The sequence below is a fragment of the Triticum urartu genome, chromosome 5A, assembly GCF_056163025.1.
Source record: "Triticum urartu cultivar PI428250 chromosome 5A, HENAU_Tu73, whole genome shotgun sequence".
Classification (NCBI taxonomy): Eukaryota; Viridiplantae; Streptophyta; class Magnoliopsida; order Poales; family Poaceae; genus Triticum; species Triticum urartu.
This window is the reverse complement of record NC_141877.1, coordinates 376,224,720-376,232,007: the sequence shown is the minus strand read 5'-3', so window position 1 is coordinate 376,232,007 and position 7,288 is coordinate 376,224,720.

Sequence of the window (7,288 nt, the reverse complement as noted above, 5' to 3'; positions counted from 1 at the left end):
TAATATAATTACTACCACTAATTTAGGTGCTAGAATTATATTTCATAAAACTAAAATAATATGAATTAAAACTGTAAAAGAAAAATGTTATAAACAGTTAAACAAAAAAAGAAATAGAAGATCCCCCCCCCCCCGCTGGACCATGGCCCAGCAGGCCATCGGGCCGCCCGGCCGGCCCAGCCACGACCCACTCCCTCCATGACACCCCCCCGAAACCCTAATCCCCCGTCCCACTTGCTCACACCCCCCCACGTCGTTCTCTCCCCCTCCCCGATCCAGATCTGGATCGGGGGAACGAACCCAGTCGCCCCCCACGATCCCCTTCTCCCCTCACCCGCGCCGTCACCCACGACACACGCACGCCCTGGCGAACGGACAGGGGAGGGGCGCCCTGTTCGATCCCCTCCCGTACGCCTACGCCCGACACAAGCCGCGGCTCCGCTAAGGCCGCCGCGAGCCGGCGCCGGCGCCGCCCTCTCGGACTCCTCGCCCTCGTGCGACACCCGCCTGGGGCCGCCTCGAAGTCACCGGCGCCCTCGACACCGCCCGCCGCTCGCCGTCCCTGGAGCCAGCTCAACATCGTCGCCGCCCAGTCTGCCTCCCCGGCGTCCTCTACGTCGTCGCCTCCTCCCCTGCGCCGGCCGTCCCCGTCAACCTCCCCGAGCACCGCTGCCTAGACCCCATGACCCCGTGGTGAGGCCCCGGCATCTCCTCCTTCTCTCCTGCTCCGGCCACTTCGGCCATGGCCTCACTCACCGACGCCCGCACGCGCGCCGGCCGCCCTGGCCGCGCCCGTGCCCCTTGCCTGCGCCCGCGCCCGCGCCCCACCTCGTTCGGACGCGCCCGCTGCTGGCCCCCTCTCATCGTCGGCTCCACCCTGCCGCTTCACCCCGATGCAGCTGCCCGCCGACCACCGCCGCCCCGCGTCCCTACGCCGCCTCTCGCCGCGGTGGCCGCCTGGACAACGCCGTGGCCCCCGGCGCCCCGCAGCGCTCTGTCGGGTTCGACCACGCCCAGGCGCCCGCTGCCTTTTTCGCCCAGCGCTCGCAAAACCCCCTGGGCCTATGACAACGGGCCCCGCCCCAGAACAAAAAAAATGAATAATAATAATAATAATAAATAATTAAAATAATTAATTAATTAATTAATTAAGTTAATTAATCCTGTTAATTAATCTAATCAATTAGTTAGGTTAATTAAACCCTAATTAACATAAACAGTGTATGACAGGTGGGTCCCACTGGACCCACTGGTCAGGTTGACCAAGTCAACTCTGTTGGCTGCTGATGTCAGCATGACATCATGCTGATGTCATTAATCTGTTTTTCGAATTAATTTAAATAATTAATTAAATTCCAGAAATTAATAAAATCTTTAGAAAATCATATCTTTTAATCCGTAACTCGGATTAAAATATTTTCAACATGAAAGTTGCTCAGAATGTCGAGACGATTCCGGATACGCAACCCGTTCGTCCGCCACACCTCCCTAACCTATCGAACTCGTAACTTTCCCCCTCTGGCTCCTCTGCCCGAAAACGCGAAACATCGGGAATACGTTCCCGGATGTTTTCCCCCTTCACCAGTACCACCTCGTACCGCGTTAGGGCATACCTAGCACCGCGCATTGCCACATTACGTTTTGTGTTACTTTGTTTGCTCTGTTATTTATTGTGTTCCCCCTCCCTTACTTCTTTCCGGTAGACCCCGAGACCGCTGCTACCCAGTACGACTACGGTGTTGACGACCCCTCTCTCTTGCCAGAGCAACCAGGCAAGCCCCCCCTTTGATCACCAGATATCGCCTACTCTTCTCTATACTGCTTGCATTAGAGTAGTGTAGCATGTTACTGCTTTCCGTTAATCCTATTCTGATGCATAGCCTGTCCTTGCTACTACTGTTGTTACCATTACCTGCTATCCTAATGCTTAGAATAGGATGCTAGTGTTCCATCAGTGGCCCTACACTCTTGTCCGTCTGCCATGCTATACTACTGGGCCGTGATCACTTCGGGAGGTGATCACGGGCATATACAATATACTTTACACAGTTACATTACCTGTGATACTGTTCGGAGATGGGGGCTGAAGGGGCAGGTGGCTCCATCCCGGTAGAGGTGGGCCTGGGTTCCCGACGGCCCCCGACTGTTACTTTGAGGCGGAGCGACAGGGCAGGTTCAGACCACCTAGGAGAGAGGTGGGCCTGGCCCTGGTCGGCGTTCGCGGATACTTAACACGCTTAACGAGATCTGGGTATTTGATCTGAGTCTGGCCATTTGGTCTATACGCACTAACCATCTACGCGGGAGTAGTTATGGGTATCCCGGCGTCGTGGTATCAGCCGAAGCCTTCGTGACGTCAGCGACTGAGCGGCGCGCGCCGGGTTGGAACGTAAGCCTGCTCTTGTATTAAGGGGGCTAGTTCTGCTCTCGGCCGCGTTCGCAACGTGCAGGTGTGCTAAGGGCGATGGGTCCAGACCCCTGGGCGCTTAGGTTTAGACCGGCGTGCTGACCTCTCTGTTGGTCTAGGTGGGGCTGCGACGTGTTGATCTTCCGAGGCCGGGCATGACCCAGGAAAGTGTGTCCGGTCAAATGGGATCGAGCGTGTTGGGGTATGTGGTGCACCCCTGCAGGGAAGTTAATCTATTCGAATAGCCGTGATCTTCGGTAACAGGACGATTTGGAGTTGTACCTTGACCTTATGACAACTAGAACCGGATACTTAATAAAACACACCCTTCCAAGTGCCAGATACAACCGGTGGTCGCTCTCTCACAGGGCGACGAGGGGAGGATCATCGGTTAGGGTTATGCTATGCGATGCTACTTGGAGGACTTCAGTCTACTCTCTTCTACATGCTGCAAGACGGAGGCTGCCAGAAGCGTAGTCTTCGAAAGGACTAGCTATCCCCCCTTATTCCGGCTTTCTGCAGTTCAGTCCACATATGATTCCCTTAATCCATTTGATACTAATGCATACATATGTAGTATAGCTCCTTGCCTGCGAGTACTTTGGATGAGTACTCACGGTTGCTTTCTCCCTCTTTTCCCCCTATCCCTTCTACCTGGTTGTCGCAACCAGATGTTGGAGCCCAGGAGTCAGACGCCATCTTCGACGACGACTCCTACTACACCGGAGGTGCCTACTACTACGTGATGCCTGCTGACGACGACCAGGAGTAGTTAGGAGGATCCCAGGCAGGAGGCCTGCGCCTCTTTCGATCTGTATCCCAGTTTGTGCTAGCCTTCTTAAGGAAAACTTGTTTAACTTATGTCTGTACTCAGATATTGTTGCTTCCGCTGACTCGTCTATGATCGAGCTCTTGTATTCGAGCCCTCGAGGCCCCTGGCTTGTAATATGATGCTTGTATGACTTATTTTATTTGTAGAGTTGTGTTGTGATATCTTCCCGTGAGTCCCTGATCTTGATCGTACACGTTTGCGTGTATGATTAGTGTACGATTAAATCAGGGGCGTCACATAGTGTGAAAAATCATCAAGTATGACAAGATAATAAAGATAGCACGTGTTATTTGCAACAGGAGAGGTCCAAACATCACTATGAATTAACTCAAACGGGTATGATGCAACATGCGAGGAAGTGCTAAAAGGAAGACGAACATGTTTGCCGAGATGACAACATGACAAGTGTGATCGTCGATCTTATTACACATGAATGGAAAACTCCGAAGAATATGACGAAGGGTGGCGGTGTTGGGATGGCCGAGACGAGCATGCCAAAGGTCCACTCCGGCGGAAAGCGCCATGGGTGCAGCGACGAAGGAGGTGGATGAGTGGAGCGGGTAGAGCTCGTCGGGGCTGTCACATCGGTGGAGCACCATCCGGGTACGGGCATCCTTAACAGAAAAGCCAAACATGTCAAATTTCACGGTGACGGGATTTTCACGTGTAAGAGAACGAACGGAAACAAGGTTTTTAATGATGCCAGGAGAGACAAGCACGTTAGAAAGATATAATGGCATGTAGTTAGATGGAAAGCAGCATGACCGACATGAGTAATGGGCATGGAGGAACCGTCGCCCATGGTAATGCGAGCAGCGGTGTGAACAGGGTGAGCGGTAAGAAGGTTATCGGGGTTGGCTGCCATGTGAGCCGTGGCTCCGGTGTCCATGTACCAGTCGCCACAGCCAGTGTACTGCTGTGGCGTGCGGGCAATGTGGAGGGCCGCTAGAAGTGCGGGGTCCCAAGGCACCGACGGGAGGATCGGGGCCGACAGCAGCGGCTGCGGAGGCGGCGCGGCGATGAGCGGCGGGTACTGATAACCCACAAGTATAGGGGATCACAACAGTTTTGGAGGGTAGAGTATTCAACCCAAATTTATTGATTCGACACAAAGGGAGCCAAAGAATATTCTCAAGCCGCACCTAAAAGACTTAATATCTGCAGCAAAGTATTTAGTAGCAAAGTAATATGGAAGTAACAGTAACGGTGGCAAAAGTAATAGTATTGGTTTTGTAGTGATTGTAATAGTGGCAACGGAAAAGTAAATAAGCAAATATCAATATGTGAAAAGCTCGTAGGCAATGGATCAGTGATGGATAATTATGTCGGATGCGATTCCTCATGCAACAGTTATAACATAGGGTGACACAAAACTAGCTCCAATTCATCAATGTAATATAGGCATGTATTCCGAATATAGTCATACGTGCTTATGGAAAAGAACTTGCATGACATCTTTTGTCCTACCCTCCCGTGGCAGCAGAGTCTTATTGGAAACTAAGGGATATTAAGGCCTCCTTTTAATAGAGTACCGGAACAAAGCATTAAAACTTAGTGAATACATGAACTCCTCAAACTATAGTCATCACCGGGAGTGGTCCCGATTATTATCACTTCGGGGTTACCGGATCATAACACATAGTAGGTGACTATTGACTTGCAAAATAGGATCAAGAACTCACATATATTAATGGAAACATAATAGGTTCAGATCTAAAATCATGGCACTCGGGCCTTAGTGACAAGCATTAAGCATAGCAAAGTCATAGCAACATCAATCTCAGAACATAATGGATACTAGGGATCAAACCCTAACAAAACTAACTCGATTATATGATAAATCTCATCCAACCCATCACTGTCCAGCAAGCCTACGATGAAATTACTCACGCACGACGGTGAGCATCATGAAATTGGTGATGGAGGAAGGTTGATGATGACGATGGCGACGGATTCCCCTCTCCGGAGCCCTGAACGGACTCCAGATCAGCCCTCCCGAGAGAGATTAGGGCTTGGCGGTGGCTCCGTATCGTAAAACGCGATGAATCCTTCTCCCTGATTTTTTTTTCTCCCCGAACGTGAATATGTAGAGTCGGAGTTGAGGTCGGTGGAGCCTCAGGGGGCCCACGAGACAGCGGGGCGCGCCCCCACCCTCGTGGACAGGGTGTGGGCCCCCTGGTGTTGATTCTTTCGCCATTATTTTTTATAAATTCTAAAAATATTCTCCGTGAAGTTTCAGGTCATTTCAAGAACTTTTATTTCTGCACAAAAATAACACCATGACAATTCTGCTGAAAACAGCGTCAGTCCGGGTTAGTTCCATTCAAATCATGCAAGTTAGAGTCCAAAATAAGGTCAAAAGTGTTTGGAAAAGTAGATACGATGGAGACTTATCAGGTACCCATCAGCCGACGGCGGTGAGGGCCGTGTGAGTAGCCCGTGTACGCGACATCCGCATCCTCCTCTCCTCCAGCTTTAGGTACGCGACGATCTTGGGGAAAGTCAGGTTGGTGATGAGGGGGATGTTGGAGGCGGCGTTCCCGAAGTCGTCGTTCAGGCCGACGACGAGTGTGCTGAGAAGAAGCTCGTCGGTGACCTTCTCACCGAGGTCACGGAGCTCGTCAACAAGCTTCTTGAGGCGCATGCAATAGTCGTCAACAGACGAGTCGAGCTGCTAGCACCCAAAGAACTCGCCGCGCAAGAAAACCTTGCGCTGGAACGCGTTGTCGGTGAAGAGGCCGTTGAGCTTGGTCCATACAGCGTGAGCATCATCATCGGCGGACACCACCATGTGGAAGAGGTCCTTCAAGATGGTGGTGTAGAACCAACGGATGAGGGTGGCATCGATGGACAACCACTTCTCATCGTCCTCCATGAAGCGGGAATCCACGGAGCCATCAATGTGATCCCGGAGGTTGTACTCATGGAACACAAGGAAGAAGTACGTCTTCCAGGCATAGTAGGTGGAGGTGAGATGATCGAGGACGACGAGAACCCGACCGAGGATGTTGAGATCACGGATGACGATGGGGTCGGGACCGTCGAACGGGTTGGTGCGGCGGCTGCGGGTGGTGCTGGAGGAACTGGGGGAGGCCATGAGTCCGGGAGGGGAGGTGGTGCGGCGGCACACGGGGAGGGCGGCGCGGCGAGTGGAGGCGGCGCGAGTTAGGGTTGGGGTAGGAGGGCGGAAGTGTGGGGAGGAGGCGAGGGCTGGACACTCGGGCGGCGGCGCGGCGGCGTAGGGACGCGATGACAGCGGCGGCGGTGGTGATGGGATCACGGCGGCGGCTGAGGGAGTCCTGAACTAAGGGGTCCTCGGGCGTCCGGCCTGTTAGCCATGAGCCGGACTGATGGGCTGTGAAGATACGAAGAACGAAGACTGCACCCGAGTCCGGATGGGACTCTCCTTGACGTGGAAGGCAAGCTTGATGATCGGATATGCAGATTCCCTTCTTTGTAACCGACCTTGTGTAACCCTAGATCCTTCCGGTGTCTATATAAACCGGAGGACTTAGCCCGGATAGGACACTCATTATCATAGCCATACAAGCTAGACCTCTAGGGTTTAGCCACTACGATCTCGAGGTAGATCAACTCTTGTAATACTCATATTCATCAATATCAATCAAGCAGGACGTAGGGTATTACCTCCATAGAGAGGGCCCGAACCTGGGTAAACATCGTGTCCCTTGTCTCCTGTTACCATCGACCTTAGACGCACAGTTCAGGACCCCCTACCTGAGATCCGCCGGTTTTGACATCGACATTGGTGCTTTCATTGAGACTTCCACTATGCTATCGCCAAAAGGTATGATGGCCCCTTCAATCATCCATAATGACGTTGTCCAAGGAGAAACTTTCCTCCCCGGACAGATCTTCGTGTTCGGTGGCTTCGCATCACGGGCCAATTCGCTTGGCTATCTGGAGCAGATCGAAAGCTACGCCCCTGGCCATCAGGTCAGATTTGGGAGCTTGAACTACGTTGTGGACATCCGTGGAGACTTGATCTTTGCCGGATTCGAGACTGCGGTAGCCGCTCCCGGTCACCC